The sequence below is a fragment of the Diabrotica virgifera genome, chromosome 1 (assembly GCF_917563875.1).
Source record: "Diabrotica virgifera virgifera chromosome 1, PGI_DIABVI_V3a".
Taxonomy (NCBI): domain Eukaryota; kingdom Metazoa; phylum Arthropoda; class Insecta; order Coleoptera; family Chrysomelidae; genus Diabrotica; species Diabrotica virgifera.
In genome coordinates, this window is record NC_065443.1 from 214,807,218 (window position 1) to 214,820,085 (window position 12,868).

The 12,868-nt window shown below is 34.3% G+C and overlaps 1 protein-coding gene across 3 annotated transcripts in view; it reads left to right on the forward strand.

Moving 5' to 3' along the window:
- LOC114326422 (protein split ends) overlaps positions 1–12,868 on the forward strand; it is a 507,603-nt gene that overhangs the window by 201,732 nt on the left and 293,003 nt on the right. The window lies entirely within an intron of this gene.

Genomic DNA, 12,868 nt, shown 5'->3' on the forward strand with positions numbered 1-12,868 from the left:
CCATATGCTAATCTGACGCGCTCGAGTAACTGCAAAAATCCCCGCTTGGGCTCCCCTACCAAAAGAAAACGGCAACAGTTCCAGATCCTCAGTGGATTATGGGGCTAATGATGATAATGATCATTATTTTACTCGATTTCGTTCTTCTAACTATCTTGTTTGACGTTATCATGATTATTTTTAGTTTATTTAGTGGATTTTCAAAGGGCTACATTCAAGTAAAACTCATCCACGATGTATATCCTACACTGATGTTGCCAAATCTCTGCCAAACACTAGTTCTCGTAGCATACTTTTAGGACTTTCTGAGACTGACGCTGTTTTCTGCTTTTCGAAAGAACTGAGGCCTCCCTCAGTTCTTTCGAAATTTCTCTACACTGGGCTGCTTATAGCCAGTTTGTCGCTTTTTCTTAACCTGCCCTATCAAGTCCCCTTGACGTTGGAGATTAACATGGCGAAACTGTCTCCGTCTCGAGCTATTCTAAATAGTTGCCCTGCTTTCTTTATTCCTGTCCACTCCCGGATATTCTTCAACCAAGAGGCCTGCTTTCTACCAATTCCTCTGCGTCCTTCGATTTTACCCATCATAATAAGTTTAAGAATATTATACATTATACCGGTCTCCCCTTACTACGTGTCCAAAATAGGCCATCTTTCTATATTTGATATTATCAAGCAGCTCGCGGGCAGCATTTGCTCTCGTAAGGACTGCCACATTTCTCAGCATAGCCGTTCATGGTATTTTCAGTGTACGTCTGTGCAGCCACATTTCAAAGACCCCCAAACGATTAATGGTGGATATTTTTAATGTCCATGCTTCGACATCATACAAGAGGACTGACCAAATGTAACATTTAATCATGCGCTTTCGAAGTTGAAGTTGCAAGTTATCATTACAGAAGAATAACCTCATTTTTAAAAATGTCGTGCGGGCTATCTCGATTCTACATTTTATCTCTTTATCTGGATCTAGTTGTTCAGTAATATGGCAACCAGGATATTTAAAACTGGGTACTCTTTGAATTATATGACCATCAACTAACCGTGAATCTTGATGGGCCAAACGGCTAAATACCATGCATGTATTTTGTTTTTGAACAGTTTACGTTTAGGCCAAACTCTTTTCCCACTGCGTCAATGGCATTTAAAAGGTGTTGTAATCCATTCATATCATCACTTAAAATAACTGTATCGTCTGCATATCTGATTGTATTTATCAGAATTCCATTAACTTTCACACCCCATTCCAAATTATGCAGCGCTTCCTTAAATATTCTATCTGAGTATAAATTGAATAACAGTGGGGACAGTATACAACTCTGTCTGACACCTCTTTGTATTTTGCATATTTCTGTTGATTTTCCATTTATGCAAGCTGTCGCTGTTTGACGCCAGTATAATTTTTCTATGATTCGTACATCTTGACTATCAACTCCTTTATCCTTTAATATTTTAATTAATTTGTGATGTTGTACTCGATCAAAGGCCTTCTCATCGTCAATAAATACAGCAAAGACGTCTTTCCTTTGATCTCGGCATTTCTGCAATAATACATTTAGTGCAAAGAGTGCGTCCCGGGTTCCCAGTCCATTTCTGAAGCCAAATTGTGTTTCATCCTGGTCTTCTTCACATTTATCTCTGATTCTACTGTGGATGATACATAGAAAGATTTTCAAAGTGTGGCTCGTAAGGCTTATCATTCTGTAATCGCTACAGTTTTTCGGACGTTGTTTTTTTGGTAGGGTTATGAATTCGAACTTCAACCAATCTTCAGGGATATCACTAGTCGAATAAACATCATTTGAAAAGTTTGACTAGTATTCTAATGTTTTCCTCATTTATGAGCTTTAACATTTCTGTAGGTATGTTGTCAGGACCAACGGATTTCTTGTTTTTTGCCAATTTTATAGCATGTAGTATTTCTGATTTTAGTATTTCTGGTCCTTCGCCTTCATCTAAACTAAAGTCTCCAGTTCTTCGGGTTTATCATCATTATACAGTTCATTTTTATAATCATACCAGGTAGTTCGAATTTCGCTAGTAGTTGTAGCTTCGCTAAAGTTTGTCGCTACTCTTTTTATGTACGTCGCGTCGTCGGTTCACCTAGTGGCTTTTTTTATAATTTTTGGACCTCCATTCCATGATTCGTCTTGTCCACCGTCCATCTGGTGTTCTAGCTAAGTGCCCTATCCAGTTTCACTTAAGCGTTGAGGTTCTTTCAATGACATCTTGAACTCCTGATCTTTGCCTGATTTGTTATTTTGTTATGTGGTATCGAAGGCTCACGTCATGCATTGAGTTTATTTGCGGATTTTTGCGTTAGTGTTCTCTGCTGCAAACATTGTACAGGCAAAACACATTGGTTATAAACCTTTTGCTTGAGATACGTGTATGAGAATTGCACTTTTTATAATATGGCTTAGTTTGCCAAGTGTTGTCTATGTCAGGTCTATTCTACTGTGTATTTCATGTGTTTTTTTGTCTCTGTTTATTTTGATCTCTTGTCCCAGATATTTGTCTATTTGTTGTATGGTATTGTTGTCAATAGTTATATTTATTTCTGCTCATTACGAGATTTGTCGTAAGTTTAGTTTTCTCAAATAGGGCAGACAATGAGGGTATTTGGCTGCGAATTCCATCCTACTTCATCAATTTACTTGATATTTTCACAGTAAGTAGGGAATAGCTCAAGAAACAAAGTCTACCCTATGCCGATGTGCGCTTTTATCTTGGGGGTGGTTCCCACCCCTTCTCGGGGGTGAAAAATGTTTTGGTTAAAATAGCCACGGAAGAGGCTAGAGAACCTAATTTTAGGCAAAAACTGTTCTATAATTATTTTTTGAAAACTTAATACTTTTTGAGTTATTCGTGGTTGAAAATTGGCCATTTTCATTGAAAAATTACACCTTTTCGGACGGATTTTTGCGAATACCTTAAAAACTATGCATCTAACAAAAAAACTATATAAAATATTTCTGTAGCTTATAAAAAAACAAAGAGATTTGTTCCTTCATGAATCTTCTAGTTAAAATACAAAGAGGGGTATGGTAGGTAAGAAGAGTTTGTTTTTTTGCTGCATGCTCAAATCGGTTTACTCAACTTGAAATAACAGAGAAACTGTCGATTTTAGGTGCATAATGATACTAATAACTTTTGTAGGGCTTGAAAAGACCTTTAAAATAAGCAATACTAAATATCCATCACATTCAAACTTATAAGCGAGAGATTCTGCAAAAAAGTTGATGACTAATGTATTAGAAGAAATGAGAAGTATATTTAACCCTTCATCCATCAGAACTTAAATACATCGTTTTACTTCTACAATACTTTTTATTATAGTGTTATTTCTATGTTCAAAAAGTTGGACTGGATTAAAATGAACGATTTTTGAAAAAAATAAGATTAAATTACAGAGCGCATTTTTAAATTTTCTTAAAAATCTTCCTTTTCCTCCATGTAACTCGAAAAAGATAAGAGATACGAAAAAAAGATACCACACAAAAATGTAGGGATTTTTCAGATATAAATTTCTTATTTAATTTTTATTACTGTATCTCTTATCATTTTCAAGTTACATGGAAAAAAGGAAGATTTTTAAGAAAATTTAAAAATGCGCTCTATAATTTGATCTTTTTTTTCAAAAACCATTCATTTTAAACCCGTCCAACTTTTTGAACATAGAAATAACACTATAATAAAAGGTATTGTGGAAGGAAAACGATGCATTTACATTTTGGTGGATGGGGATTAAAATTACTTCTCATTTTTTCTTAAAATACATTAGTTACCAATTTTATTTGCAGCATATCTCGCTTAGTTTTAATGTAATGGACCTCTAATATAGCTCATTTTAAAGGTATTTTCAATAACTAAAGGAGGTATTAGTAGCATTATACACCTAAAGTTGACCGTTTCTCTGTCATTTCAAGTTCAATACACCAATTTGAGAATGTACCAAAACACAAACTATTTTCACGTATCATTCATATCTCTTTTTGTATTATAACTAGAAGATTTATGAAGGCAAGTGTCTCTTTGTTTTTTTATAATCTACAAAAATGTTTAATATAGTTTTTTATTTAAATGCATATTTTTTAAGGTATTCGCAAAAAACCGTTCGAAAAGGTAAGTATTATGTTTCAATGAAAATGGCCAATTTTCAACCACGAATATCTCAAAAGTATTGAGTTTTGAAAAAAAAATTATAGAACAGTTTTTGCTTAGAATTAGGTTCTCTAGCGAATTCCGTAGTAATTTTAACCAACATTTTTTCCACCCCTATGAAGGGGTGGGAACCACCCCCAAGATAAAAGCACAGATGGCATAGGGTAGACTTTGAATTAGGAGATAAGTAGAGGCTAGGCCCAAATTTTCATTAAAATTCATGCAGTAGGATAGAATTCGGAGGTAACATCCTATTCTTGCTCCCATTGACTGGCGTAAAAGTTTATTTTTAATCTTGCTCTCTCTCAGAGTTTTAAGCGAATGTATCATAGAAACTGTATCTTGTAAGTTGTCTACGATTAATACAACTTCATCTGCAAACCTCAGATGTTTTAATCTTTCTCCATATTATGTTGATGTCCATATCTTGCCAATGAGTGTTCTAAGCTGCCGTGAAGAATTTTGGTGAAATACTCACTCCTTGTCTTACTCCTCGACCTAAGCTGAATTTTTCTGAATCTTCGTTAATATGGCGTTCTGATACATGTCTTTGATTAGTGACGTATAAGTGTCTGTAATCTATTCGGCTTTGATTAGTGCTTCCAGTACTGTTTCAAACTCTACAGAATCAAAAGCCTTCTCGTAATTAACAAAAATTGCAAGAGCCAGTAGTCACTCAATGCAGTTTTCAATTAATGTCTTTATGGTATACAAATGATCATTTTTGTGATATTCTGAATCTTGCTTTTTCTTTGGGCTGATGGATATCAAGTTTAGGTGCTAGTCTCTTCGTTAAGATTGTCATAAACGGTTTGTACATAATATGTGTCAAGAAGTTGATGGGTCTATAATTTTTTAATCTAGTAATATCACCTTTTTGTGTCTGTAGTCTATCTATTCACAAGACTATCAGTTTAAACAGTTCACTTACTGATTTTAGTAGGATTTCTCTCCTGCTTGAATCCTGCCGAACCCATTATACTATGTAATATAAATATAATTGCACTCGTAAAGAAACATTCAACCTTTTTCAAACATTCCATATTTAAAACAAAACCAACCTATTTCTACTCGAATGAATTTTCAATTTCCAACCCTTGCACCGTATTTTCCTCCAGATTTTTCATTATCGGTAATTTACGATGGAAAATTTAGATTTCCGCAACTCTTTTCATTTTCTCTACTTCCCCGACCTGATTCGTTGCAGCAATTGCGAGCAATTGTGGATTTACCTACCTACTTCGGAAATACCATGGAACTCAGCAAGCTAGGTTTGTATTAAGGGACGAAAGTTGATGAGAAATTAGAATTGGAAATGTTCGAGGTCAGTAAACTAAAATTTCAAAACAACACGGGGGTGTTAAAATGTGGATATGAATTAAATGCTCTTAGTTTGTTTACTTTTTCTTGTGATTAATTTTTATGTCTCATTTGTATCGCTTTTAAAATTTAATAAACAGGTTATTCATCTCAGATTTCATTTTTGTTTACAAAAAATATCACGTATTTCTCACCTTCTTACTAGAATAAGATCACAGATCACCTAGACACAGTATAAAGAGAGGGACAGTAGAACTTCTTCTTCTTCTTTAAGTGCCATCTCCACGGCGGAGGTCGGCAATCATCATAGCTATTCGTATTTTAGAGACGGCTGCTCTGAAAAGTTCATGTGATGTACATCCGTACCACTCTCTCAGGTTGCGCAGCCACGATATTCTCTCCCTATTCTATGCTTCTCTTTCCTTGAATCTTTCCCTGCATAATCAATTGGAGCAAGCTGTATCTCTCTCCAAGTGTAATATTATGTCCGAGATATTCCAATTTTCTTGTTTTGATGGTATTTAGGATTTCTATTTCTTTATTCATCTTTCTCAGAACCTCTTTGTTTGTGACGTGTTCTGTAAACGATATTTTTAGAATTCTTCTTTACACCCACAGCTCGAATGATTCTAGTTTTTTCATTGATGTAGCATTCAAGGTCCAAGCTTCCATTCCATAAAACAAGGTCGAGAAAACGTAGCACCTAGCCAACCTAACTCTTAGCTCCAACTTCAAATTTCTTGTGCAGAGCACTTTTCTCATTTTGTTAAAATTTGCTTTTCGATATTTAAGACCATTCCTCCTCAATTCCAATGATATCGTACTCTTAGAAGATCTGTGTTGACGAGCCAATCTTCATGTTTACTTTCCAAACTGATTTCTTGCTCTTCTCACCGTGCAGTAAATGCACGTGGTCTTCCACATTTTGGCAGATTCAGCCATGGTAATCCCTACTTGCACTCCGTTATTGTTCTATAAATGGTTCTAGTTTAATTGTTTTCATTCTGAAATATTCGACAAATTTCTGCATTTGAGTACCCGCCCAACCAACTTGTAGATACTTTTTCTTATTTGTAATTTATACAACATCTCAAAACGAAAACTTCAAAATGAATAAATCTTACTGACAGTAGACAAAGTAAAAAAAAAAACAGTAAAATCCTGTATAAAAGGTATATTTAAAAACCCTCAAAAGGGCCACATCAAAATCACATAATTAGTTTTCGACTGTTTTACCAGTCATCATCAGTGCTTACCTAAAATGAATATAACCTGATAAAATAATGCAAAGATATTGAAATTTTGACTACGGTTAAAAAATTATCAGTTATACTCACGTGCAATGTACATGCTAACCACCAAGATCTTATTTAACAAAAATATGTGGGTCAAAGCCCAGTAAAAGAAGTCCGTCAAGGAAACATTGGTTTAAGATGCTACATTAAGTGTGGATGTTTAAAATATTTAGCTAATCTGCCCCAGGTAACATCTGAGCTGTGGATTTGACTTGTTTACATGTTGAAAATATTACGGTAAGTGACAATGAGATAGATAGGACCTCCGAACGATGACAAGACAGAAATGACAGTTCCAAAGGAAGTTAAGAATTAACCTGTCATATTTAAAGACTAAGGTGTACAGCTTGTTAAAAATTACAAATGATGTAATAACACACTCCATTGTGAAAATTATCATTTAAAATTCATTAAGCTAGTTGTTATAATTAAAAATGTATTCACGTATACTGTAAGTGCAGTTAGGCACACCACCTTACACAAAAGTTTTGTATTCAATAAATAAATTCAGTAAACAAATCTTATTATCAAGAGATCTAAGATTTAAAGTTATCTAGTTATAAGTATGAGATTTAAAGAATTTATTTAACTTATTGGTAGCTGTTGGAATTTGTGTGTGGGTAAGTGTGTAAGAAATCACAATGGGGGTGACTGAGGTGTAAAAATGTCTTAAATAATCTGGGGGGATGTATCATTAAGAAAGCACAAGCTCAAACGTAGGCGACTAATTCTTAAAGACCTCGCAGGCCGCCCGGATCCCTAAGGGTCCAAAAAACAAAACCGTAATAGGATGATGACAGTAAGGGCTGGGGGATATGAGATGTCTGTGGTATCCCACTAATTCCCTCACAGACATCTCATACCCCCCAGCCCTTACTGTCATCATCCTATTACGGTTTTGGTTTTGGACCCTTAAAGATCCGGGCGGCCTGCGAGGTCTTTAAGAATTAGTCGCCTAAGTTTGAGCTTGTGCTTTCTTAATAATACTACATCCCCCCAGATTATTTAAGACATTTTTACACCTCAGTCACCCCCATTGTGATTTCTTACACACTTAACCCACACAAATTCCAACAGCTACCAATAAGTTAAATAAATTCGATAACTTTAAATCAACACAAAATTGCTTTTTTAAATCTTAGATCTCTTGATAATAAGATTTGTTTACTGAATTTAGTTATCGAATACAAAACTTTTGTGTAAGGTGGTTTGCCTAACTGCACTTACAGTATACATGAATACAATTTTTAATTATAACAACTAGCGTAATGAATTTTAAATGATAATTTTCACAATGGAGTGTGTTGTTACATCATTTCTAATTTTTAACAAGCTGTACACCTTAGTCTTTAAATATGACAGGTTAATTCTTAACTTCCTGTGGAACTGTTATTTCTGTCTTGTCATCGTTTGGAGGTCCTATCCATCTCATTGTCACTTGCCGTAATATTTTCAACATGTAAACAAGTCAAATCCACAGCTCAGGTGTTACCTGGGGCAGATTAGCTAAATATTTTAAACATCCACACTTAATGTAGCATTTTAAACCAATGTTTCCTTGACGGACTTCTTTTACTGGGCTTTGACCCACATATTTTTGTTAAATAAGATCTTGGTGGTTAGCATGTACATTGCACGTGAGTATAACTGATAATTTTTTAACCGTAGTCAAAATTTCAATATCTTTGCATTATTTTATCAGGGTATATTCATTTTAGGTAAGCACTGATGATGACTGGTAAACCAGTCGAAAACTAGTTATGTGATTTTGATGTGGCCCTTTTGAGGGTTTTTAAATACACCTTTTATACAGGATTTTACTGTTTTTTGTATTACATTGTATACAGCCAACCACAGGAAAACTTTTTCCTTGTAAATTTTTTAAAGTAAAAAAACTTTTGTTTCCAAAGGCCACTTGGTATTACTTCGTTTTTGTTAAAATTAAAGCCAATGAATTTTGTGCCAAAACTTTTAGGACATACGTTATGACTTCTGTGAGATGGCGCGTAAGCTTAAAATCACGTTTCCTTTGCCGTCTCCTTTTTTCCCTTAATAATCTTGTGCTCAATGTTTAGGTCTAAAATGAACCCTCAAAAGGCTATTAGAAATGCCACAACTCCAGGATTACTCTATTTAATCTATTCGATTATTTGAAATCCACCTCTGAACCTTACCAGCCGTGTAAAAATCGCTGCAAATGGAAATTACGCTGTGCTTCGTCTGAAAGGAACTCTCCGGTCTCCGACCGAAATGAAATTCTGCCGTTTCGGATTATTCCACTTTAATTATGGATTTTCGTGTTGCAATAATTTCAGAGAAATAAAATTCCGAGCTAAAAATTTATTTAATTTGAATACAAGAGGATCTGAATGTAATTAGTAGAACGATTTTTGTGTCATTCCCTTTTTTCATTTTTGTTCTGTTGCCATCTATTCATTAACGTAACGAAGTCTCTTGTGCCGTTGCGTTGCTGGAATAATCAAGTGGTATGAGGCAACACAGGTCAGTGAGCTTCAGAGCTGATTGTAATTGCAAATTGGTTCATGATAATTTCAATTACAACATTAGAATCAAGTCATCATCATCATCATCGTCGGTGACATGGAGGGCCATGGTCGCCTGTTGGGGTTTCTAGGCTCTAAAGTTTTACATGGTGTGGAGGCCAGCCACACGCATAACTCCTCAAAAGTTCTAAACGTTATTTATCTAAAATATTACTTTCTTGTTTCTTTTTTGATGAGGTATTTTCGGCATTATGTGTGTTTTGCTTGCTTGACTATAGTTGCCCATGTTTTCCTTTCCTTTGCTTGTTTTTCCCATTCTCGTATTCCTAGGTCTTTCAAAACCTGGTTAATACCATCAATCCATCTCTTTCTAAGCATACCTCTCGGTCTCTTCCCGTTTAATTCTTTTCCAAAGACTTTTTTTGTATGTCTGTTATCATCCATCCATCCTTTCTACGTGTCCCAACCAACTCAGTCGTTTACTTCGTATTGCTTTTATGATAGTCGGTCTTTTGAACGCTCTATTTATTTCGTGGTTCATCTTTATACGCCATTCTCCATTCTAATGTATAGGTCCATATCTTTTCCTTAAAATTGTTCCTCTTGTTCACTAGTCAAAGTCCATCTCTGATGCATACATTACTACAGGTCTCATAACTGTTGTGTATATTTTTACTTTTGAATTAATAGGTACTGATTTTGACTTTATTCTGTAGGCTGTAGAATCATTTGTTTCCAAGTGAAATTCTCGCTGTTACCTCATCACTGTTTTTATTTCCTTCTGTAATAATTGTTGATCCTAAATATTTGAAACGGTCTACTCTTCTTTCTAGGTCTTTTAATGTCCATCTGATTATGTCTATATCATCTGCGTAAGCAACGACTTGATTGAGCTTTGTAAATATTGTACCTTCCCTATCTATAGGAGTTTTCCTGATTACTTGTTCCAACGCAATGTTAAAAAGTGTTGTTGACAGCGCATCCCCTTGTGTTAGACCATCATTAATAAGTTCATCGTACAGTTGATTTTGGATCCTTACTTTTGCCTTGGTGTTGGTTAGGCATAGTTTTACTAATCTGATTAGTTTTTTGGCACATTTAACTCCTGCATTGCGCTATATAATTCCTTTCTAATTATTGAAACACAATAAACGCTTGTTTGAAATCTACAAATAGATGATGTATTCGGTATTCCGGTCTTAGAATTTTTCCATCGTTTGCATTACTGTAAATATCTGGTCTATAGTTGACCTGCAATTTCTGAATCCTCCCTTGATAATCCCCTGTTGTTTGTTCCATTGTCTTCCTTCCAATATTTTGCTAAATATTTTGTATTCTGCCCTCTCGGATTATTCCACTTTAATTGTGGATTTTCCTGTTGCAATAATTCCAGAGAAATAAAATTCCGAGCTAAAAACTTATTTAATTTGAATACAAGAAGATCTGAATGTAATTAGTAGAACGATTTTTGTGGTATTCCCTTTTTTCATTTTTGTTCTGTTGCCATCTATTCATTAACGTAACGAAGTCTCTTGTGCCGTTGCGTTGCTGGAATATCAAGTGGTGTGAGGCAACACAGGTCAGTGAGCTTCAAAGCTGGTTGTAATTGCAAATTGGTTCATGATAATTTCAATTACAACATTAGAATCAAGTGATGTATCAAAATCGAATTGTTACAATTGTTTCTGTTAAATAATCAATCGCTATCTAATTCTTACAATCAACTAAAATGAAGATTTCTCAATTTAGATTGAAGTTGTTATTTTTTTATAAAATCCACAAGGAAGTTAAATTCCTGTAGCCTGGCTGAACAAATACCATAAATCACAAAAAATTACTAAAATCCTTTATAAAAGATATATTTTATTAAAATCCCTAAAAAGGGCTACATCAAAGAATGTTTTCGAATAATAGTTCCATCATCAGTGCTTTTTACAGGTTAAAGGACATGCTTGAGCTACAAGATATGTGCATAAAACCCTTTAGATCTTAATAGTTATACAATTTTTGTATTATTGTATTAAAATTAAAGTGATGTTTAAACTATTCCCGGATTTAATATCACTCACCACAGGACTCCCCCCACGTGGGTTGCTTTGTCCAGAGGTCAATGTGATGTGAGGATCCATCCTCTGGACAAAGTCACCCACGTGCGGAGAGTCCCGATGTTAAATCCAGGAATATTTTAAATCTATATTTTACAATGTCACCCCATATCTTGGTGTTTTAAGCATGTCCTTTAACCTGTAAAAAAGCACTGATGATGGAATTGTTTTTCCGAAACGTTCTGTGATTAAATTTTTAATCCTTTTTAGGGATTTTAATAAAATACATCTTTTTGTATGTATGTTTCGTATGTTTTTTATGTACATACTTATATTGGTACATAGTGGAACACAATCTGCATGTCATGTTTGATACTGTTTCACGTTTCAGTCCCGTATTATTGCTTCTGTCAATCTAACGCACATACGCGTATTTAGCACTGAGAATTATTTTCAACCCTACCTGTGGTACGTGTGATATATGTCACAAAATAATATATCATCCACCACAACAACCAGATTTGTCCGTGCATAATATTACATACCCATATAAAACTAACTGTTTTTTAAACTAAAATACTTTTTAAACTTTACTTTTTAACTGTTTTTTCTGATTTTTCTCCGAGGTGCACACACCCTACATATTTACTTTATGTTGTCTTTTATTTTTGACATAATTTCTTTGAATCACGAACAACTTGAGTACGGAAATCCTATATCGTTTTCTTTTTCATAAAATTTAAGAAACTGAAATATAGACGGCTACCTTCTTATACTTACCAGCTAAAAATTATTACTTAGCGTGGATAAAAAACATTGGATCTTTCTTATTGATCGCACCTATGTATGTATGACAATGTAAAATTGATAATGTTTTGATTAATTTTTGCTTCTATTATTTGTTTCCTCAATAATATGCTGAAATTCTTTTGACAAGTACAAAAACTTATTTTTTACTTCTTAATTTTCCAACTACGAGCTTTCGTTCTACGATATTTTGCTACTGTTTTCCCTCTTCATAACTTTGTTTATTTGACGTTCTCTAGAATACGTTACAGGTTTTTGTTTAACACCCCGGTATAATAACTTTTTTCTTTAATTTTCAGGACAAAAACGGAGTATTTTAAATGTTCATTTAATGATGAAGTTACTACAAATAAAAAACTTTGGATGGTAAAGTGGTTGTGAAAAGTAATAGGTAGTTTTAAGTACCTAAGATAGTTACTACATATTAATGCGGAAAAGGTAGAGATGCACCCAGTAGGATTAGGGTGGGATGGATGAAGTGAAAGGAAGTGAGTCGTGTGTTGTGTGACAGATAGAGGAATATCTTTTGAGTTTTACAAAAGCTTTTTTCAAAAATCAGTACAAGAGGTGAGTCCGTTGTTATGGCTATGTATTGTAAGAGGTCTTTTTAAACATTGCGAAACTAACCATCAAATAGGGGTAACATTATACACCAGATGTATACCTCTGAACTGGTGTGAGAAACGGCATAGTTCCCCAATTTAGAATCCAAATCAATAGATCACATAAAAAT